We start from the raw sequence: 24801 nt of genomic DNA, 5'->3' as shown, positions 1-24801 counted from the left end.
CACCAGGTGGAGCACTTTCTTAAAAAATGAAACTGAAAGGAGATGTTGGCACCGAGAGGACATAACACTGAATGTTCTTCTTTGTTGGCTTCCACATATATCTCCACCAGATGTGGACAATACGATCTACAGCAGAAATTCAGTTGTACTGTCCTGGCCATCTGCATGTGCTTGATGGCCACATGATGTGGTCTCAGGCCTCAGAGGGTGAAATCTGTGTTAAGAACGAACGGAACATAGAATAATCGACTCTCTGTGCGTCTAAACCACCGCAGTCTTGCGGTGAGTTGGGTTTTGGATCAGACTAAGGTAGACGTGCTCAAACAGGAAGGTTCCTGCTGACTCTGACAGCACCACGGGACCCTGTGGGCTGCTCTGCCGATTTCCCCCACCTCACCTCAGGCCTTTGAACACACATACACACACACACACACACACACACACACCCTCTTGAGCAGGGCATTAATTCCATTAGAAATCATGTCATGCCTGCCAGAAAATACACACAGATACAAATGGAAATCTCATCATAAGCAGGCCTGATAAATGTATTTGATTAAATCTGTGATAATGGCATGTGCAAATGTTGCATGACCAGTCACTATGAAACACTGCAGAATCATCTTGTTAGGTTTTTTTTTTTTTTATTTATTTTTATAAATACCTCAGTGATACACATCTGTATCATATATATCATGTGCCAAGTGGCTCCTACTGAAGGAAATTAACTCTTTCACCCACTACACGCAGACCAGTTTCAGTCAATAAGTAGCTACCAAAGACAAAATGCTGCGCTGCCTAACTTGAAAAAATAATTTAATACTGACTAACCTCTCCCACCCCTCTGTGTCTCAACTGGGTCTCTGCTGTGGGTCATTACACCCCTCTCCCAGCATGTCAAGCTATGTAGAAAAGTCCAGAGATCTCAAGGGTCAAAGTTCCACAGATGCTTTGTCACCATAAACTACAACCAGCTGGTCTTGAGGAGGTCCATCCTGGATCCATGTGTGTTTCAAACAAACGATTGTTAAGACATATGCAATGTTCTTGCTTAATTACCTTAGAGAGCATTGCGTATTCATTTTCACTGGAAAAGAGCAGGCTCTATCCAGCTGGACATGGATGACAACGGATAAACAATCCACATTTCCAGATGTGTGTATGCAGCAGTTTTGTGATGGCTCTCTCTCTCTCTGTACTTCACTGGTAGCTGTGTATTTAATTGTTAAAAATGTGTTTGCAATGAGTGATTTAAGTGCACAGCTGCATTACATCTTTAGGTGTTTATGTCTGTCAGAGCCTGTGAATGTGTGTCTGCAGCAAAAAAACATTTCAATTACACCAAACAACGTTCTCACGGCTGCCTAAAGCAGAGACACAAAATCTGCTGATCTATGCCTCAAAGCGTTAAACATCAGATGTCATGCAGTTGAGTGGTTAGTGGCTGGTGGAAGTTCCTGCCTCTGAACATGTGGCTCTGCTGGCTAATTATCAAACATTGTCTAGCACTGTCTAATATCTACTGTTTATATTCTTCTTACTGTCTAAATTACGAATCAAAGCAAAAGAAAAGGACTTCCTTTTCTCAAAAGCAAAAACATTTAATTTTCAAAGGCCCTTAGGGATTGGCCTGAAAATTAAAGCCTTGCTGTCATTATAATCATTAGAATCAAAAGCGTTTATTCCCAAGAAGTTCCCAAGAGAGCATTAAAGTTTGCTTCAGTTTCATGAAAGTATCACTGTTACATAATGAAATATCTTTTATGCAAAGTTGACATTTTGACACTGCCAGGGGAAAATTAGTGTTCAAAGTCTGAACAGTTCACCCTTTAAGAAGCATGACTGTGCAAACAAAATGCTTTTTTTTTTCTTGGGTGTAAGTTGGCTCAGTAACAGACTTTAACCACCCATCCTCTGGAGACAATGAATACATTTCAGTCAGTCTTGCCAGTAGTTGTTGAGATCTACCACTGGAATGAAAATCTACATTTGTAAAATGTATATCCAGTATACTGTGTCCTATTTGAGGACACAGATCCCTGAATAAGCATTTTCATGTGTCTGGCTGATACCGTTTCAGACCCATAAAGGAGAGGAGAAGATGAGATTTGCAGCATTATGATTTTCTCAAGCTCATTTTTTGCTGGCAAGCTGTCATGGCCAAAAAACAGACCTCAGAACATGTGCATACAGTCCCCATATGAGTTGCAAGGATGGAAAACATCTGCTTAAGTTTTCTCTTTACTTACTTTAAGTTACTTTGTTTAGTCTCACTCCTCACATTTGAGTGTTATAATAGATAATAAAACAGATGATCAAACACCATTACACAGAGCTATTAGCCACACAGTGAGCAGTTATAACCACAAAAAAAAAAACACATAAATTGTTCAGATATCCTTGTTTCATCCTTGTTTTCATTTATTTCACAGTTCAGTTAATTGCTGTCATGTGCCACCGTTTCTCAAACCTACACTGTGTGGCTTTGAAATCTATAATCTTAACATGAGCCATACATTTGAGACAATAAAACAAACGAGGTAACAAAACCACTAGTCCTCATATTGTGCCCACATTAAAAAGAGCAACCTAATTCAGTAACAGACAGTGACTTGTGTGATGTGGCTATGAATCTGGTCCCAACAGAGGCAAACACTTTGTTGTGGCACTGTGCATATGGTGTGTGTGCCCTACAGCAATACATTCAGGGAACTGAACAGGACACTGACCGAATCCAGCACAGAAAGGAACTGTTTTTTAGTGATGAACCAACTGTTTTCCGCAGCATGCATTGCTTTAAATTCATAAAAAAAACAAAAACAAAACTGCAGTAACGTGACACTATGTGTCAGACTTTCACGTGAAAACCAATTCATAGACTTCTCTCTGACGTAGACTTTGGGTCTGAAAGTTAGAGCATTAGATTGATACCATTTCCTCAGCTCTGCATTACGTACAGAGCTGAGATTCAAATTTGACACAAGCATTCACTTGGATTGAAGGATGAACTGATAAGATTTTGGTGGTCAAAGGTCAAAGGTCAAGGTCACAGTGACCTCACAAATCACAGTCCCGGCCTTGTGAACGCAATATCTCAGTAACGTCTCAAAGGAACTTCTTCAAATTTCACAAGCATTCACTTGGACTGAAGGATAAACTGATAAGACTTTCGAAGTCAGAGGTCAAGGTGACCTCACAAAACACTATTTAGCCATTACTCAAGACTTCACTCATCAGTTATGACAAAATTCCACAGATCGTAAATTTTTTATATCACTCTGAGTGGCAGTGACATACAAACGTGAGGCAGTAATTGTAGTTGGGTTTTTTTGTATTATTCTCTTTCTTTAAAAGATCCTGCAGTTGTCACGTCTCATTTTTAGTCATCAACACCCACCAGTGCTTCATGCAGACCCAGGGCATAACCCCTCTTACTCATAATCACCTGAACCCCATCAGTGTAGAGCAGATGTTTACATCTGCTGTGTCTCTCTGTGGCCTTGTCCTGAAACACTTGACATCTACATTCTGCTTTTCGCGTCTAGTGTGTTTGCATTTGACGTGATGCAGAAGGGTTGTTCTGGTTCATCCGGTTCTTGCATATTTTGCCTACACATGGCTTGGCTCTATCATGTCGGTGCATAAATCTCTAGAGGAAGACGCTGAGAAGAGCCAGACACGATGACGGTGGAGCGTTATGGGGTGAGAATCAAAAGTTTGTTCATATGTTGCCATTTTTGTTTTCCGGTCTTTTACTGAACTGTTCTTCTTCAGCCACGTACTGAGCAAAGTATCTGGCTGAATTCCCTCTTCTCCTTCCACCTCTCTTCGCCTCCTCAAACCCATCTGTCAGAAGCTGAGAGGGAAATCCAAAATGGCGCAAGAATGAGTGTGTCATTTTCAAACTGCCCGCTAACTCTGAACATCTGGTCCTTCGGGGAGGAGGGCGACCCTGTCAATGGGAGCCCTTGTCTGCCCTGTCAACACTATGAGAACAGCCTGCCACAAGGTGAACAAGGAGGCATGTGTGTGTTTTAAATGTGTGTTTGTGTGTGTGTCTGTGTGTGTGGATCGACGGGGTTCATGCTGGAGTGATGTTTAACAGACGTCGTTAAAACTCATAAATACTGTGTATTTGTGGAAGAGCTACTGTAGTTTTAATGAATGAAGGATTTTTCCTCAGTTTAACCTGAAAACAAGTATCAGAATTTGACTTGATTATCAATCATAGGAAATAAACACAACACATGATGTGTATATAAATCTTCTGGAAACATTAAAAAAAAAAACCCAAAAAAACATGAAAAATTTAACATTTTCATTCGAGCCAAACAACCTCTTTCTGAAATAGTAACCACCTCTGAGCTCATTTCTTGATTGAGAGCAGAGTGATTGTATGATTAGTGTAAATTTGGGTCAGCATTTAGTGAGATGGGATCTTCTCTGTGTGGTGATGATGTAGAACTCTTTTTACTCTTTTTCATGACAGAATCAGATCCAGGCCTCTGGGCCATGTTGGTAAAGAAAAGCACCATTGTGCCATATGTATGATATCTTTGTTCACTTTACTTTACATGCCTTCCAAATAAAAAAAATATACTCTCACGCGGCAATCCCACGAGGTGGTGTCAGCCTGGGAACAGAGCCGTTGTCCATCGCCAGTGATTACGCCTCTTTCAGCTGTCCCCACTCAGCACAGTCAGCAGAGAGAAAACTGAAGCAACGCCTGCTCATGTTGATGCTGTGGAAAAACTCAGCTGTCTGTCTGCACCTCTCCGTCCCTGATGATGCTCGGGCTCACGCCACATTCTCTCTCAGACATACAGATATAAACAGTAGAGAAACATACAGTAAATCACTTACTGTACTTTTCTGGAAGAGTACAGAGTGATATTTCTATTCGGTTTTATCAGACATGAGGTCTATGACTTTCATAATTTACAGCTACGCATGAAATCGATATCACCCTTTGGAAGATTCAAAACTGGCCTTATTTCATACATAAAATCAAGTTTTTATTGTGTTCAAGTCTTTCTTTCTTTCTTTCTGTTGTTTTTTTTTTCCTCTGCCTGTCCTTAAGTTTCTGTTCATGCTTCATTCACACCATAGAATAGACTGTGAAATGTAATATCATGTGAGAATCCTCTCTTAAACAAGATGATGCGGCTCTAGGGGCCCATTTTCCTGCAAACAATAAAATCTGTGCAAAAAAAAAAAAACAGCATTTGTGGCACATACAGACACATGCAGCTGTTGACCAGAGCACAGAGGATCTTTCATTCTTTAAAAAGAAAAAAGCATGGCTCTGCTTTTTCCCCAGGCTTTGTAATTTAACTTTTACCCACTGCTTTCAGCACCTTTATAAACTGCTCTTTTCACTCCTGCATCACAATCTCAAGCCTGCTAAACAGATTCAACACTTTAAAATACCTTGTCACGTCACTGCAGTTCACACCAAAACCTGACAATTATAGTGTGACGGCACATGAAACACTGAGTTTTGGCATCAGTTGTGTGGGCGTTCAACAGCTGAATCATTTACAGAAATCAAGTGATTTCACTTGACATATGAGAATGTGGAGGAAAATTAAGCCCACCAGCGAGAAACCACAAGGCCCTTGTGCTCATCATTTTGCCAGTAAAGATGCCAGATTTACCAAAACACTGAATAAATTCTGACTCTCACGTCCTCCTCCTCTTCTTCTCAAGTTCCTCCCACTCCTTCATCCTGTGTCTGTTGGTGGCAAACAACCCTTGGATTTCCTCTCAGTGCCCCTTCAAAAGCCAGTCTTGGTGTGGGTGGTCGAGACACATCTCCTTCTCTTTGTGTGTGCTGTAAATATTTTCTCCAATCAAAGAGTCAGACTTCAGAGTTTGTCCCTAATCTCTGGAAGTCCATCAGTAAGACACACATCAAAGCACAGGATGAAGCAGATGGGTTAAGAGCGAGCATGTCTCCTCCATTTAGCATAGTGTTTGTAGTAAGAAGGACTTTATAATTTAATTTCTGTAATTTACGGATATACAAATAAGGATCACACCACATGGCATAAAAATTTCTCTGCACTTACACAATGTTTTAAAGCGAGACTGTTACTTCTGAAAGATGAAATATCAGTTTGTTGTTCGTACAAATGAAAAGCTAAATTAATAATCAATAAAACACATCCCTTCCGAATGTAAGGTTTTGCCATTGAACCATTATTTATAGCAGATCATCAAGATGCTTGAAGACAATGTCTTTAAAAACAACTGATACTCAAAGTATCATTATCTTGGAATTTCCTCCACAGAGGTTTTTGTTCAGTGTAAGTTAACAGACCCTAAAGGTCAGAGGTTTTCAAAGTCTGACAGCTGTGGCCCTCCAACACCCCCCCCTGTCTACTCTAATGTTGACAAAATATTGATGGTTCAAATATTCACTGATTTTGTTACTCTTGTGGTTATTATTTGTATTAATTAGATATGGGGGATAATCATGTTCTAAGTTTTGGAACTACAGCTCCCATAAAGGTTTGGGTCTGCAAACAGGAAGTTAAGTGTTGCCATGTGGTGTATTTAGTATGTTGGCTGTCATTTAAGTCCTGTGTTTCTTTTTTTTCTTATTCTTTTTAAATGTATTTGTCAACCTTTTGGGTGTACTGGCACCATTAAAAGCATGCTGAACTAGCTAGTAGCAGTTCCTGTTCGCATTGTATCCATGGAAGTACAAACAACTGTCTCTGGATTACTGTGATACTGAAGAAAATTTAAAATGTGATAAATCTCAGGCAAGTTCTGCAGTTACAAGGAGCGTTTTTGCTACGATTTCTAAGAGGACTTGGACGTGCAATCGCAATGGACATCGGAGATAATGATATCCCTGGGAAGTGTAAGTCATACCGAATCTAAAAATATGTGTATCATATCTATGTGTTCATATTCCATTGAGTTATGACTCAGTGAAAGAGTCCATAAGACTAAAATGGTGGGGGTTTTTTTTTACTTTTCATGGGTTGTTGTCAATGATAAAAATAATAGCATATGTAGCATTATATCCTTATATGGATTCAGGTCTGGTGACTGGTGGCTAAATGACTGGGGAGGCCAATGAGCACTGAGGTCCTTGTCACTGAGGAAATTGTGGTCATAAATGGACGCACATGGTCAGTAACAATACTCAGATAGGCTGTGGCATTCAAACCATGATTGATTGGTATTAAGGGGCCCAAAGTGTGCCAAGAAAACATTCCCAACCCCATTACACCTCCACCACCACCACCAGTAGCCTTGAATGTTGATATAAGGGAGGTTGGGTCTATGGATTCAGATTTCTGTTCTTGGCTGACAGGACCTTATGTGGTCTTCAGTTGTTGCCCATTTTCCTCCAGGTTCAATGTGTTGTGCATTCTGAGACGGTTTTCTGCTCACCACAGCTGTAAAGAGTGATTATCTGAGTCAACGTAGCCTTTCTGTCAGCTCCAATCAGTCTGGCCATTCTCCTCTGACCTCTCATCAACAAGGTGTTTCCATCCACAGAGCTGCTGCTCACTGGATTTTTGTTCTTTGCATCATTGTGATACTGTTGTGTGTGAAAACCTCGTGAGATCGGCAGTTTCGGAAATACTCAAACCAACCTGTCTTGTATCAACAATCATCCCACGCTCATAGTCACTGAGATCAAATTTTTCCAGATTGTTCGCATTAGCTGAAGCTCCTGACCTGTATCTGCAAGATTTTATGCATTGCACTGCTGCCACATGATTGTCTGTTGGATAATTGCATGAATAAGCAGGTGTTGAGGTGTTCCTAATAAAGTGCACAAGAAGTGGATATTAAAGATCACATCTAAAATAAACCTAAAAATCCAAAACTCTACAGCATGAGTTTGAAAAGCTGTCAGAAGTTTTTGAAAGTATACACGGGTTGTTGGCAACACAATAACACTTGGTAGCATCCCTAAATTCAAATTTAATGTCTATTTTCAAATTTTAGACTACAAACTAGTGCATTTTGAACTTGTGCACTAACATGTGCATCACACTTTTTTTTTTTTGAGCTTGTTGCATGAGAAAAAAAAAACGGGGAACTTTCAAGAACAGGAAACAACAACCCACCTACAACAGTAACAGAGTTCATATTTTCTTTTTACATACTGTTTCTGTTTCTTTCTTAGCCATCACTCTTCCCACAGAAAACCGAATAGAGCTGGAGGTAGTCATTACGGGCTTCCCAGGGTAATGCTTGACTGACTGCTCAGGTCTATTCTCGCTCAGTCAGAGTAAAGTGGGTGCACGGTGGTTCTTATAGTAGACAGTGGGTGACAAACATTCATATAGGATGTAATTCTTGCGGTTGTCTTCGACCCTGATGAGGCATGGGTGGAGTGCCACTTACTAAAACTAAACCAAGATTTCCCAAGCGGTGCCAGGGACCCATGGAGAAGAAACAAGTCTGGACCAAACTCTGGCTGCAAGCTGGCCCAGATGTGAATTCCTCAAGAGGTTTGGTTTGGGATTCTTCCCATCCTGACTGCTGGCTCACTTTACAGTTTTTTGTGTGAAGCTGTAACAGTTTGCAGCAGGATTTAGGAAACAGGACTGAAGTCTCCAGTGGCCTGTCGTCAGCACAGATGATGTCCATGTTTGGAGGTGCGCTGATACCTGCACGTGCTTCTGCCTACTCGGCTGGTTTGGTTTGGTTTTTTTTAGTCATGTGGTTGCTTTCGGTCACTTTGGAGGTTTGGTTAGTTACGGATCAGCCTGGACTCAGGGACAGGTCAGCGACTTTCGAGGCAGTGGTTTATTGATTGCATGTTAATGTTCTGTGTAAAGCGGCTGCTTTATCTAAAGATGTAATAAAATATAATGTTTTCTGCCAAGCGTTGCTAACAGCCATTTATCTTTATGATATAATTATCACCCTGTTAACACACAGCTATGCTAATACTTCCTTTACATGCATCAAGCTGTGCTGCTGTGTAGTATTCATAAAAATCACACACTGTCTCTGATGTTTGAAAATCATTTAACATTTTGACAGAAATAGATGACAGCATGAATTACTGAACACACAGGGTGTGTATTTTGGCTGTGTTTAGATTTTGAAAATGAAGACTTGCCCTTTTCAAGCCTTTTTTTTTTTTTTTTTTTAAATGGGCCCTGCCTTTTTTTACACTCTTTTTAAAGCCAGCAGTGGCTGAAATTCCTGACAGGCTATCATTTCCCCTGAGAAAATGAATGTATTTGAAAAATGTGGCAGCAAAGCTATATCATTTTATTTTCTCTGGAAGTGACGCAGAGTGTTCTGTGTGAAGTGCACTGAAATAACATGGATAAAGGAACAGTTTCAGAAGCCTGAATATTACACAGATAACATCTCTTCCTGTGTTAATTGAATTCAGAAAAGAGCCATTACAGCTCTGGGAACACTTTAAACTTTTCAGTGCCCTTTTGTGTGTGCTTGATATGGATGCAATCACATTTATGTTAAAATTAATAATGTAATGTCACCATATGGTCCCATACAGGCGCTGAGTAAGTTGACTGGATGAATGTCCCAAACACTTCCTCAAGTTAAAATTAGAAAAGAAACAAACCACTTTTATTTTTTAGCTAAAGAAGAATAATTAACCAGTGGTGTAGTCATGGACTCAGAGCTAAGCTGAGTCCATCTGCAAGAAACAATTACAATAACAGACAGTCACAGCAGACTTTCACCTTTTCATTATATAAACATTTAAAGGCCTTAGGCTCAACTACTGCAGTGGTGTCTGGACAGGTCTCTAAAACAGCTGCAAGAGACCAAGTCATAGGAACACATCACTCAAATTATCAGATCTCTGCTTTGGTTTCCTGTGTGTCAAAGAGGGGATTTTAAATAGCAGTAACATTTGTCCTGATTTCTGACCTGCTGCTCCTTTCTGAACCATCCGGACCCCTCATATCATCTGGGACAGGCTTGTTTACCATCCCCAGAGTGAAAGCGAAACCTGGAGAAGCAGAATTTGGTTTCTCTGCTCCACATGTCTGGAACAAACTCAGACAACTCGAGGTCTGTTCCAGCTCTCAGTTCTTTTAAATCAAGATGTCAAGACCTCAAACGTTTCTGTTTGTACTGTAATTTCTGTTTTCCTAATTCAATCTGTTTCAATCTATTTCAGCTACTTTTTGTCTTCTAGTTTATTTTACTCTTTTAAAATCTTGTTCATGAGTCTTTTCATAACAATTTGTGTTTCTTTTTATGTCAAACACTTTGGATGCCTTGCTTCTCAAAGGCGCTAAACAAATATAATTTGCCTTTTTTTGTCTTTATCCATAAAGCAGTAGAAAGTAGCGATGAAACAGACACTGAAATGTCTCTCCACACAGTCATGCTGAGACCTGGCCTCCCATAATAATAATTTCTTTTTCATCTGGGGGAATACTTTGCAACAAAGCCCAGATTAAATTTTTGCCTCAGTGTTCTTGTTGTAAATGAATCCCCGCACTGTAAAGCAGGCTTTAAGAGGGCCTTGACTGTTATTTATTAGGTACTAGCTGATCCCACTCATCCATCGTCTACACACTCGCCACCTCAGCAGCAGGTTAAGAGACTTTTATTCCAAACACCTGGTCCATCAGGAGCAGCAGCAGGGATTCAGACGTCGGGCAGGACCAGGAGGGCTTAACGTCCAGGGAGAGTGGTGAAGGTTCAATTACAGAGTGAGGAAGTGTGTGAGGAACCAGCAACATCTCAAACCTTTTTTTTTTTTCCTGAAGTTCAGATGAACAGTTTGTAGCTGAGTGTGTAGTTTTGTATGTGTCCAGGTGCTAGTAGTGCTAATATGGTTTTTTATCTGCTTAAATCCCTCGTTCAGCGTGTTTATATTCACAGAGCGAAAGGTGTGGTGGCAAGTCAGAAGACTTTTTTTCAACTTTGACAAGGTGTCAGCCATGTTTATGCTCCAATGTGGAGTAAAACCTGCACAACAATGTGTGGTTTAGAGTTCAAGGCTTCAAGCTGCGTTTATTGTTCCCACTACACACTCGCATTCATCGTCTCTCTCAGTCTCACACACGCATGAACACACGCACACACAAACTTCCCCATAGCTTCCAGTGAATACTTTGTGAGCTTGTAATAGTTTATTTTCTCCTTCCCTACGTCCTGGGGTGAACTCAGCAGTCAAGCTCTCCAGATTACACGTCTGGCCCGGCTGAGCCTCCAGGCTAAACATTACCCCCTGTACTGTACTGTCCAACCAAACACAGCCGCTGATGCTATTTCTGGATGCTGAAAACGAGGCAACGATGAGTCAACTTGAGCTAAGAATGCTGCAAACACGCATTTGCTGGAGACCAATAAGAGCACAACACTGATTTTTAATTCGTGTAAGGAACAGTTTTGAGCTCACGAGGAAAACATTGGAAAGCTGAACAAGCAACTGGAATAATAAAAAAAAAAAAATCCTCACATACTGTATTAAATGACAGGTCTTTATATCTAATTAACATTCATTGTAGAAACCTAATGAGAGGGAACTGTTTGATTTGGAACCCATATAGAGGAAGGCTCTGTGTATAGTTATTACTTTTAGACGTCTGAGGCACATTTCACTCCATCCATTTAATTTCCTGTCAATACACTGGCTGCGTCCTCACGTTACAGTTAATGCTGCTGCTCCTCAGATTGGATCCAGCAGATGTCTGACCTAAAAGCGACAGCAGGAGGCTATCTGCTGTGAGAGAGGTGAACCGTCTTGGGGAGGGGGATCATGCAGTCTTTTCTTGCTTGCACTGCAGTGACACCACAGCTGCAGCCCTGGAATTTCATTCTCTCGGAGGAGATGTTTATTATGTTTCACCCAATGGAGCAAAAAATGAGATATCCTTGGAGCGAGTGTGGATGGTGTGAAGATGAAAACTTCATGAAGGCATTTTAGCATCCTTCATTAATCTATTACACATCAGCCCAATGGAAAAGGTCAACAATTAAACACTCGAACAACTATCTAGATAATATTTCAAAGCTCACTGGCTTTTTTTTTTTTTTTTTTCAAACAACAACATCCAAAGGACACAACAGCTTTTGTGCAGCTTTTGCATGTGAGCAAAGCATTTTGGCTGTTTCCCAGATTGCAGGTCACTCATCTCGTCAGTGATAAGCATCACACTATGCTGTTGTGGCTGCATAAACTCTGGGGTCTTGTCCCTTTTTTTTTTTTTTTTTTTTTTTTTACTTAGCATGCAGCCTCAGTGTAAACACCCTGACACTGCACAAGCTGATGACAAGTGAGGCAGATGGTTTCCACTCCAAGGGAGTCGTGTTTTTGCATTCCCCTGCCATGGGAGAGCTGAAAAAAGGCAATGCTGCACGCACGCACACGTATCCATGCACACCCAATGCATTCATAAGCGCACATACACTCCCACGTGCACACGCTTTCATACGAGCAGGGTTCACTCACTACACTTCCTGAACTCTGGTGTTGATGCAGTGTGTGTGCTGTGTCAAAAATAATGGCTGTGAAAAGCACTCAGCAGAGAATGTCAGGGCGTGTTTTTGTTCATGCTGTTCATGCAGTGCTTTGTCTGCAGAGATTTACATTCTCAGAGCTTTACTCTGAGCAATTTGTACGTTTCATAAAGCACCTAGATTCAAATTTGAGCCTCTACACCGGGTAGCCCCCATAAATATATTATCTTACTGTGACCTCTCTGTGCCACCAACTGCAGCTGTCATGCTAAGAACAAATGGCTCATGGACTCAGGAGCTCTACATTTTGAATGAAGGTAATATATTCTCGGCTGCCCCTGAAGGAAGAGATATCAAACAGTAAGAGGGTGCTTTGATATGGGTTGGCTGTGCACAAAAAGATGAGATTTGTCCCGTACATGTCAGGTCTTGCTCCAACTCCACTTTTGGAAGAATAAATCATTAAGCACTTTTCATGTTGACTTGATGAGATGCAAGACAAGATGCTGACAGATGAAAATCTTTGAGAGCCCACGTGCTCTAACATGCAGCCAGTGTCTTGTTGCAACCAAACAAATTTCCTGCTGTTCTTTTATTTCTGTTCAAAGAAAGGAAGGTCACACATATCTGCAGGCCAGAGATGTGAGCATGAGAGGACATCTGCTTCCCCCAAAACCCTCAGGTCTTGAAAACAGAACTTGTGACAAACTTGTTCTGGCACAATTACAAGCTGTTCATTCACTTTTTGACACCATTCTTGCTCCACCGACTGTGCAATGGTGTCAAAGTGCTTGTTTTCCAGTTGAAAAGCAGCTCAGCTTGTTATCACAAGTGTCAGTGTGTGACTATAACTGCAGGGGTTTGTTCCGGTAAAGAGGTAAATGACCAGCAGGCCACAGCAGTGACCACAGTCCACAGATGGATGCCTCTAACCCGAAACTGTTGATTTAGTCAACCATGAGTCAACAGTTCCCAGCAGAGGGGGACGACAGGATGGAGGGACAGAGGAGAGGAAGTGCACTGGTGTTGAACGATTACATGGGGCTTAAGCTTCTGGGGTGGGGGCAAACAGGAAGTGGATGCCAGAGTGATTCAGTGTGGCAAAAAAAAGTGAGCGGTGTGTACTGACTGATGTGGGTGTGGATTGCTGTAATTATCGTGTTGTTGGTGGGTGTCTGTGTGTATGCAAGATTGTGATGGCGGTGTGCTTGAGTGCATGTGCACATATGCTGGCTTTTTCCACTCTACACTCAACGGAATTGTCCCCTATCTATCCTTTTAATACACAAAAATCTTATGCATATCAAATACGCGGCCTGCAGGCTTGAAAGGCAGCTCTGGTGATTTGATGAAAAGTTTAACAATTCATCTTTTGTCATTTACTCAGTATACTTTACAATAAGGGCCCCAACCCTAACATAACATTGTCTATTTATGACATTCAGAACTTATTTTGCGTTCAAGTCTCATAACTTAAAATGACTACATCTGCTTTTTGTAAGTTTTGCTATTGCTACATAGCTAGTGTTAGCATTAACAGCTGTTTACAGTCTAGACGAAACATTGCGAGTTCAGCATCAAACCTCATTCTTTTACTTGCCAAGAGCTGTCTCAGCAACACCAATGTTAACTCTATCATATCTTTTTTTCTTCCACTGAAGTTAGCATGCTAACCAGTTAGCCCTGGCCCATTATGTCACTTTCCCATAGTGACTCACTGTACCCTCCATTCTGCCCTTAAGATGTAGCGATGCTCAGAGGCCGTATTATAACTTTTTGTGTTATAAAGTCATCAACAGCTGAAGCTTTTGTAAAGTGACAATCACCACCACCCACTCCTGACAAGAAACCACATTTGGCGGCAGAGAAAACTTGCAAATGGCCTGCTTTGCCCGATTCAATGACTTGGTGATCAAATGAACACATAGAACAAACTATTCAGTTAACATGAAATTTTACCTGTTAAAACATTGAGCAGCATAATCCACTTCTCATTAATGGTTAGTATGTTGTATACGTATGCACAGCAAACCTTTGGAACTGTGGAGAGTCAACAGCATGACATGAAAGCAGTGCATTTGGTGTATTGCAGAGAAACTATGAGTGCCCAGAACATGCTGAAGAGGATGGATAAGAATGAACGGCTGAAAAGAGAATTATGCTGCAGAAAGTTTTGATGGAGGTTTTAACATACTTTTGCTGTGATTCTGGGTCATAATCAGAAAACATAGCAATTGTTGTGAAACCATGCTGCCTACTGCTGCAAAGGAGCAAGCTACAGACTTTCTGAACCAACATATAGCCTGCAGGCAGTGAGTACTTGATACTAATTAGTTTTTCTTTATACAAATACAAAAATGGACTTTTTCAGAGGCACCACTTCATCCTCCTTTAACATCTGCTCTCTCTCTTTCCTGTCTCCTGGCCTGTTGGGTCCTGTCCTCAGAATGTGCTGTCAAGGAAACCTGCACCCTTCTGACTCTCAGCAGTGTTGACTTCCAACCTGGCTCAGCTCCGCGGCCCCCATCAGCAGCTGTGTGCGCAACCGTGTTATTATCTCAATTACACTCCTCCAGCACACTCCTCCAGGCTCCACCTTAATGAGAGGGAGAAAAAAAAGACAGCATCTAATGGCTCTGGCCTGCATCATGCAGACACAAATTCATGCCCATATTTGCCCTTATTTGCAGTTTTTCTACCCATCTTTGTTCTATAAAAGCATGTGTGCACCGTACAGCCTGGTGTGAGTGTTTGTGTGTGTTTGGTATTTTCATATTCATAGTTAGCGTTAGACCCTTAACTGTGGAAAATGCATGAATGGAAACAGATTGTTTGTTGACATCTTATTGATGCCAGTTTCTATGTCATTATGCGCTGGTGTTTGAGAACGCCGTGCACCCAAGGCTGTACAAATGCTTGTGGTTTACAGCAAAAAGCTGGCCTGCTCCACATTTCTGCTAGATGTTTCATTTCAACTTGTTTTCAGGGGCCATGAATACAAGTGGAGGCTTGTATTTTTAGTTCATGTCTGTGGGATAGTTCAAGCACAATTTAAAAAAGTCTATCTATCATTGTGTGTGTGTGTATATATAGTGCATACAGGGATAGGAGTAGCTGTTTTTATAACGGGGATGACTGTGAGGCTGGGCATCCTTTGGGAAAAGTGTGGTACAAAGATGTATATCATGGAGGCTCTGGCTTGTAGGGGAAGGGGCTGTGTGGATTTATTTGGCACCTGATTGGCAGGGTGACTTCCAGGAAGGCAACTATTGGCCAGAGGGAGAGACTGGCAGAACAAATGAGGGTAGAAATATTGTCTGTTTTCATAGTGACACGTTTAAAATGTCATTGCCATCGTTTTACCTTTTGTGATGAACTGATTGACCTCTTTGTGTACATAGAAAAGAAAGTCCCTTTCTTATTACAAGAAAAACAGAGTCAGTCATTAAAAGTCTGTTTATGCAATTTGTTCTGTATCATCATGAGACCATCACAGCTTCACACACCTTACCCAGAATGAATTCATGACATGCTTAGATACCCTCAGGCCAGAGCCTTGAGGAACGGTATTGCTCTTAAACAAGTGACTATTGAACAAAACCAAACAATTCTTTCTCAGACAACTTGTTAACTAACCCTAACCCCCTAACCCTAACTAACCCTGCTCTTCAGGCGGGGCCCCATAAAATACAAAACCCTTTGAAGGTTGTGTTTAACAAAGTAGGAAATACGAATAGTATGACTTGTTACCAAAAATCCTGCATTCTTTAAAATAAGTGAAATGTTGGACATAGAATAGCTACAGTAACAGAAACCTAATACTGTATAAAGCTGTTGTATCATCCAATATGATACCATATGATACTGTAATGCAGTAGGAACTGGCTTCATGTTGCAAATATTTGCTGCTGATAGATTAAGTCTAATTAACAGGAAGTGAACCAGAAGTTGTGTTTTATCACCTGACAAATAAGCACTGATTTATGATGCATACTGATGGCATTTCAGTTAAACTGAAACAAGGGGTACGTAATGCTGTTAATAAATCTGAGTTTGAGTTGGATTAGACGTATTGATAGTATGTATATTACTGAGTAGTTTGCATATTTAAGTTGCAACATGTCCAAATACAGTCCATAAAAAAATCATAAGATCATAAAGACAAAAGTTAGAAATGGCTCAGGAAACTTAATGGTGCAATATGCAGCTACAATGTTTGGATTTACTGCTTCATTTTGTGTAAATGTTTGTGTGAGATGCGTAAAAAATTTATTCACACCTCATTTGTAATAAATTGGTGAAACACGTTCCACAGTCCAATAACTTTTAAACCATTTAAAGTAGATGCATGTAAGTTTTTGCTATTGTTACATAGCCAGTGTTAGCATTAACAGCTGTTTACTTACCAGTCTAGAAGAAACATCATGAGTTCAGCATCAAACTTCACTCTTTTACTCGCCAAGAGCTGTCTCTAGCAATGGAAAGCAACCCTCTTTTTTTGCTTCTATGTCTAACACTTCTTTTCTTCCCCTGAAGTTACCATGCTAACCAGCTAGCCCTGGCCCAATTGGACTGGCTAGTAATTTTTTCTGATACTGAGTCACTGTAGCACCCAGTCTGCCCTGAAGAAGTAAAGCTTCTTACAGGGCATATTAAAACCTCTTGTCCTGTAAAAGCAATACTGGAAAATAAACGGCTGTCATTCTATCCATGAAAACATTGAAGTGTTTAAATTTTACTTTCTTGAAACTTTTGTTTTTCTAAAGTTTTTCTCCATGTCCTTTGCAGACCTGAAACAGTTAATTATTCAAAACAGGCTGCAATTGCAGTCTTGTAAGTCGCCCCAAATTGTTTATGTGTAAACCAAATTGGTGCCTCTGAAAAGCCCTGAGGCACCTTCACTGCAGTTTGTGTAGTGCTCAACAGTGTTCTGGTTCCTGGGCATCAGCAAGGATGGGAGGCTGGGGGCTTGTAAAGGGTGAAGATGCATTATTTAGTTTTTAATTATTATTTATTTTATTTTGCTGAACGCTGATGCCTCAGGCAGTTTTCCATGTGGGGGAATTGGGGTCATTGTCCCCTCCTGAGTAGAGGATTCCGTGAACATGTCGACATACTGTTCATGTTATTCTTAGAAGACAAATTTGCATGTATGTCAGGCTAATGAAAAACTCCCTGTGCGATCTGATCTTCCACGAAGAACACACAATGCCAAAAGCTATCAAGAATCTGAACTCCGGTCCATTTTTCTTTTTGTCCCTGTTTTTGTTGCTTGGCCAGTTGTTTCACTGGTTCATCTATCATTGTGTTTCTATTTTTTTTCAGAGATCATGTGTCAAAGTGTTTGGAAAGTGTCTGTTCTGAAATGCAGGAGATCAACGAGGAGCCATTGCGGGGCTGGAGGCCAGATCAAGGGTGGGTGCAGGGTTACAGACGGCTAGTTGTGGCAAAAGAAGCAGAATATCCTGAACATTGCGGCCAAAACACAACATTGTCATTTTGACAGTCAACAGCTGCTCTCTCTTTTCCTCTTTGTCTCTCAGTCTATCTGTGTATGTGTGTGTGTAGAACAGACAAGCAAACTGGCTCCAGCCTGGTCTGGGACTGATGCCTTTATCAAACCATAATCACTACTCTTGCTGTTTTTAGTGTCAGCCTCAAATTTGATACTCTGTAAGTGTTAGTGGCCGTGGTTATGCCACATAATATTCTCTGATGTTCTGTAACAACAGCTGTAATCTTTGAAACGTGTTGGCTGCAATTTTCCTGCCTTTGCAGCTCAACTTTTCATTTTAGTGACATCCATTAGAGCTACTGAAAAGCATCATGTGTCATATGAAATGTCAAAAAACTATAGTTCTGCAAAACAAGTTCTGAATACTTTTTACTACTCTACGTCATCACCACTAGCCACTTTCGTAAGCCTCAACAAGGAGGATATTTGTCAGCTTGGACATCTACCAGACACACAAAGATACAATTTAGTGGAGATCTCTTTTTGGCATAATGGTTCATTGTTATAAAGTGTGAAAAAAAAATGTTGGTTTTTATCTTCAAGTGAAACCATATAGCGAATAGAATTGGAGTTTCACCATTTTCACTCTCCATCTCAAAATACAGTAGAAACTAGTGTTTTAGTGAACCAACATCACCAATCAAGCCTCAGCAAATTTCACGAAGGAAGCCATAAACACAGTGCGACATTGTTCATGCTTATTTTGGGGCATATACTTAAAATCTTTTACAGTTCCCTTGAAAAGAGAGCCCATCATTATGACTCATGTGTAAACAGATGGGGATTTTTTGGTGTTGCTAGGAGTGGTGCTGCTGGCGAAAGTGGACAGAAGTGGAAATAATTATTCATTATCTCGGCCTGCAGCTGACCGGTTTTCTCTTCAGTGGATGTGACTGTCTCTGCACTACAGGCAGGCTGACAGTGAATTAATGTGACTGGCTCTAATAAACCTGTTGTTTGGGTCCTAATCCGAGCTTATAGAGGAATTCGCTGCAGGGCTTTACCACTGTATCCTCTATATCCAACACTTTAAGGCTGTCGCAGGAAGTTGGTCGCTCACATAGTTTCCACGTAGTACATACTTGCATGCACACAAAGAGCTATTCTTAAATATGCAAAGGACTGTGGGTTTATAAAAGAGCTGTTTCAGTTATGGCCTCCTGCACACTCTTTGTAAAGTTTTACAGATGTGCACTTCATTGTTTAAGTGGTATGCCAGAACTCCTTTCAATCAACTTATGTAATGTTTTATTAAGTGAATGTTTGTGTTGCATTTTTGTCACATTCAGAAAAACTCTGAGTCTAGAGCCACTCTGCAGTAACAAAAGTTGTTCAAAACTTGTTTTTGACCTTTAGCAATTGTGATGAAGTAAATGTGATCACTGTCTAGACAGTGGTTTCAGAATAAAAAAAATATTCAAAAGGCATGCAAAATAATTTGCTAATTCTTGCAATGCTTTTCTGCCAATAGTAACTGTAAATGTAACATAAGATATGCTCTATATTTTCAAAACAGTATCCTGGGTTTTAAATGTAAATCCTCATATACCTTCAGTTATTGCATGAAACTACTTATTTTTACTCTTGTGAATTACTTTTCATTATTATTATTATTATTATTATTATTATTATATATCAATTTCATATTTCATTTTAGCATGTTAGCATGAACATTTCAAAGGTGTTTGGTCATAAACCAAACTATTGGACAAACTGAAATTCTGACCTGATATTAGGGCAAAGGTCACGAATGTCTGCACCAAACTGGACTGTAACCCATACAACAGTTGTTGAGACATCTCATTGAAGACCACAAATGCCAATCACGTGGTGGTGTTGGAAACAAGGTCAGGGGATCACCGACATGGGTAGGCTTTTTCCTCTGGGGACTATGAATGTACAAAACTTCATGGCAGTCTGCCCAGTAGTTGTTGAAATATTTAAATCTGGACCAAAGTGGTGGACCAACCGACCAACAGACAATGCTTTGTGCAATGAAAGAATGTTGCATTCCCACATTTTCAGCTCCACAAGCAAATAATAACAAAGAGCAGAAGACTGCAGATTTTCAGAAATGATCCATTTCAATATGCACTGCAACATTCTGTTATGACAGTGAAACGCCGTATCCTATTTTGCAAAAAATGATTTCTCCAAATAAATGAAACCTCACACTTCTGATTTAATTTAATAGCATCTATCTTAACACCATCAGATCATCAATATGATAAGCGGATGAATTTGAGAACTTCAGCTAATGTGCTTGGATCTTCACATCTTTTGGCAACTGACTGTCACAAACTGAGGAGAAAGAGCTGGGGCGGAGGTAGGGAAAGAGGGAAACTATGTAACTGAGGAGGCAAGGAGGTGTTGAGATGTTTATGTAATCTCACCCCTCAACTTCTTTTCAACTTTTGCAACAGCTCAGTTCCTCCTCCACTCGGTTAATCTCTGTCAGCCCTTCTGTGTCAAGTGACAGAGAGTGGACCAGGGGCGAGGGTGAACAGTAGGGCCTTATTGTAGCCGTGGTGGTGGGACCACTGCCTGCTCTGTGGACGATCCCCCTCTGTACAACCACGGACCATTTCCTGTCCCAGGCTTCCCGCCTAATACCAAACAGACCTCTCCCTCAGTCTCCTTTTTATTCAGGACTGCATGGGTGTGCCGGAAGTGAGGTATCACTCCCTTTTCTTGGCATGTTTCCAAAAGCTTACATATTGGATAATACAATGTACTGTACAGTATTTTTAAAAAATCAATTCAAGCAATATGTCTTGTCAAAAACAATGTCCCCACTAGTGTGGATAATCTGCAGAACACACTGTGAACAGTTTTTAGTACTTCAACGGAAAACTATTCCAAGTGTGGATTACCAAGAAGATCAGTCAAACCAATTCATTCCAGGGAAAATGCCACAGTGTTGACCAACAGCAAGATGTTGTGACAGTGCAACTGAGAGCCAGAGTCCAAAATAAAGACGCAGTCAATTTCACCACCTGTGTAGGAGAAACTGCTCCACAAAGGAGGAATGGTTTGCAGACAGTTAGGAGACAGGAGTCAATGGTACAAATGTGTACCCTGTTTTTGAACAGCAGTGTGAGCTTATAGAGAGCCAAAGTGTGTCATTCAAATCCCACTGACATTTGGCAACAAAAAACACAGGCTCACAACACACCCTCCCTGAACAGTATGTTATAATATTGTTTGTTCAATATTTATGTCTTTAGTGGCCTTTAACATACACCATTTCCCATAAGCCCTAGACATTCCTGGATGAGGGGTTGAGGTTAACTCACACATCTGTAACAACAGTGGGACAGTGGGGATTGAACTCTGTAGAGCCTTTTAGACTTTAGAGATTACAAATAGAAAGATAAAGAATTATGGAAATGGATTAAACTGTTGTACAGTGATGTAAGCACCCGTGCTGCAACACTTTTTATTTTATTATATGGGAGCTGTAGTTTTAAGTGCCCACAAAGTGGCCTAATAGTTTAGCATTGCTAAAATCACAAGGGTTTCAATTTCTAATAGCAAGGGTAGCAGTGGATACTGATTTATTTCAGAATATGGAAAGCAAACCCCAGGAACACACTTCATTTTTCCACAAAGACTGATGAAAAAAAACAACTAAATGACAGATTGCATTGAGTTTCAGAAGCTAGTACAGCAGAGGATGTGATGTGTTATGATGTGATGTCAGGACTTTGGCTCTTTGTTAGCAAATAATGTACAGTTTCTAGAACAAAATGATTATAGTAAACAGCACAGCACAGAAAAAATATAAGGAAGCTCTGAGAAATATTGTAGTTGACTAGCGCTAGCATGTTCTGGCTCAATAGCATTTTAGCAGCTAGCTTGCATAGATCGCCAACTACACCTATGAGTGTGTGTCACCAAGCTTCAAATATTTTCGCAAGGATGTACGAATGAATTTCGCTGTGCTACTCCTGGTGTGACCAAATCTTTATGATGACACTGTGGGTGGAAAGAGATGTTACTGGTGAATTTTCATTCCTGTGAACACCGCAATCAAACTTTGATACTCCCGACCAAAGAATAACTGTCTGCATGGCCATAGTTACCAAATGATTTTTGTAACTTGGGTGAAGCAACTCTGTACGTGGGGATGTAGATGTATCGAACACTACCGTTACAGCAAGAATCATACTGAGTCAGTCATGTGCTTTTACATCTCTATACATATGTGCTCGTGTGTTTCTATGTGCATGTGATTTATTATTTATACATGCAGGGGGAGTGGAAATCACAGAAGGAAGGAGATCAGACTTATGATCACAAAACAAGCTCCCTGCACTAGAATCCCATCTGTCCCATAAAGAAGCTACTGCTGGCAGATGCCTCAGCAGTGCTTTTTTTATGGGGGGGCATAGGGGCTGAAGACAGAGACATGTGTTTTCATGCACTGGAAGGAGGGTGTGGAGACTAACCTGAAGGTGCAGACCTAGACTAAATCCATCCACAGGTTTGCTATGGAAGTTTTAATGAGCAGTCTGTGAATGCCAAAGTGTTTTGCCTTGACAAGTTTGATGAAAACCTCTCTTCTTTGCTTTTTCTTCACTGTCTAATTGTCATTTGATGTAAAGCTACATGTGTTTACAGTTTTGATATCTCCATATGTTTTTGATTTAAGAAAGAATGACGTTAATTCTCTCAGGGTGCCCTCCGAGGATATTTATTTCATTGTTCAGAGTACAGATGAGTCATGTGTGGGAGATGTGGGTGGTGTTTTCTTTTTCCCTCAGATGTTGTACAATGAAAACAAAGTTTTAATTATGATTCCTCCAGGTCAATCATCAAATTATTGCTTTTCTTGAGGAAAAAATAATCGCTGCTTTTCTATAAATGGATTGTGTTGTGTTTACCCTTTGAAAATGTTGAGTTTGTCTGCAGTGGAAACAACTTAAGCATCTGTTGTCTTTATTTTCTTTTCTTTGTGGTGTGTTTTAGCCGGCCAAACCTAGCCTTTCATCAGAGGTTTCCATGCACCGTTCATTCACACAGCCTCCCCACGGTTCAGATCACCAACAAAAGCTCTGTGTGGCAACCTTTGGAAAATGAGTGGGTGAGACGACTCTCTCGAGACGCACTGCAAATATTAATCTAGGTTAAAGACTGTAGTTAGCTTTTGTTCCTATGAAACCTGTGTAGAGCATATCGGCTGGCTATACACTGGCAGCAAGCTTTGTGAACGAGTGCTATCTTGTTTGAATCTCCCCACCCCCCCTTCCATCTCTCTCTCTCTCTCTCTCTCTCACACACACACACACACACACACACACACACACACCCCTTCACTGCTTGTTTCATCCTTTCCCACCTGCAGACAGACCTTCCCTGGTTATCAACTATGTATCCCTCCCCGTTTCCACCTACTCAACAGCTTATCATAATATACTGTGTATTTACATTGAACACCACAATGGCGTGCTTGGGTTTGTCTGACATGATCCAGGAAAAATCTGCCTCCTTGACAGCCACACAGGTACCCTGTAATCAGACTGTTCTCATTTCTCTTTAAGCCTCATTTTCACCTCCTCTTCTCTTGCTTGCATTTTCTCTCTTCTTCTTTTCTTTCCTCCTCTGTCTCCTTCCATTACCCTGCCCCTGACTTTTCCAGCCTCCTCAGACCAACCCCATACTGGAGTATAAATCACCCGCAGGGACAGGTGGACATCTTCCAACCATGAGGAGATCGAGGCAGGAATGTGATCACTGATGCAGCTCAAAGAAACATTTCAGTCCTGGCACTCGAGAAGAAGACTCAGCTTTTCCCAAAACCCTAACTCCAGCCCCTACACCTCCTCTTCATCAATGAAGTTGACAGGGAGGGATATTGGAGAGATGCCTTATGCCTTCTTTTTTGTTTTATTTGCTTCCAGAATCTTATTTTATTTATTTATGTAATTTTATGGGAAGATAGGGTAAAGCAGAAATGTGAGAAAAAGGCAGTGGGAGGATGTTTGATTTGGAGTCTTGAGCCTGAAGGCCCTGTGGGTGCAGTATGAAGTGTAATTTCAACTGAAGTCAGTCTAAGACGAAATTTTGAAGCCACTCATGGGCAGGGTGCTCTGGTTAGTGAGCGGGTTAATGAGTGAAATATGTGGGATTAAGACCAAGATGTTCTTTCAAGTCCCAGCAGGGTGTAGCGCAATAACAGCTCTGCTCTAACGCTGACCCTCTGGAAGAATAAAATGAACTCTTGATTTCACTGCTCTCAGCTTTCCTTCCTTATTTTCCCATGAAGAGTTGTGGCCACTTTAATGAAAAATGTCACCATGCCTCCCAGAGTGTATGGCTTTAATAAAATCTGATCAAGAAAGAGCTTGGTGGCCACAAAGATTTAAAGCTGAGCCCACTGAGATGGTATATAGCTCTTACAGTAGAGGAAATGTTAGTAGAATTGGTTGCAAAATATCACAAGCACAAGCGCAGAGTGTGCACTACAAACGTATGTGACATGTTGCAACATTCAAACACTACAAAAAACAACATTATTGTGAGTGTTGCCTGAGTTGTGTGGTCGATCACTGACGCCATCTCACGTGAAAATGTCAGAAAGGTTTTCTGCATGGAGCTCACAGCTGGTAGCAGTTAGTATGTCAACTCCTTCAGCATGGGAGTTGACATGTTAGTGTGATTACATGTTTACCATGCTCTGTGTGAGGCTGCTTTCACCAAAACCATATAGCCTTCTCAGTAAAACTGCACACTGTAGTTCTGGGAGGAACGTGACTCCAGTAATAAGCTGCAAATTCTCATAACATTTCTGACTCGATAGCAAATTCAAAATAGGAAGCGGCATGCACCTTGGAAGATTCTTTGGTTTA

At 40.8% G+C, this 24801-nt stretch overlaps 1 long non-coding RNA gene across 1 annotated transcript; it reads left to right on the top strand.

Moving 5' to 3' along the window:
- Nucleotides 1-6474: 6474 nt before the first annotated feature.
- Nucleotides 6475-24570, top strand: LOC139613483 (uncharacterized). The gene is made up of 3 exons (XR_011686762.1): nucleotides 6475-6871; nucleotides 22922-23036; nucleotides 23592-24570. It is a non-coding gene; the product is annotated as an uncharacterized lncRNA (long non-coding RNA).
- The last annotated feature ends 231 nt before the right edge of the window (nucleotides 24571-24801 follow it).

The sequence above is a fragment of the Trachinotus anak genome, unplaced genomic scaffold, assembly GCF_046630095.1.
Source record: "Trachinotus anak isolate AG129_WGS33_773 ecotype Australia unplaced genomic scaffold, CSIRO_AGI_Tana_v1 ptg000032l, whole genome shotgun sequence".
Classification (NCBI taxonomy): domain Eukaryota; kingdom Metazoa; phylum Chordata; class Actinopteri; order Carangiformes; family Carangidae; genus Trachinotus; species Trachinotus anak.
The sequence above is the reverse complement of the archived record's forward strand: the minus strand, read 5'-3'. Positions and strand labels throughout refer to the sequence as shown.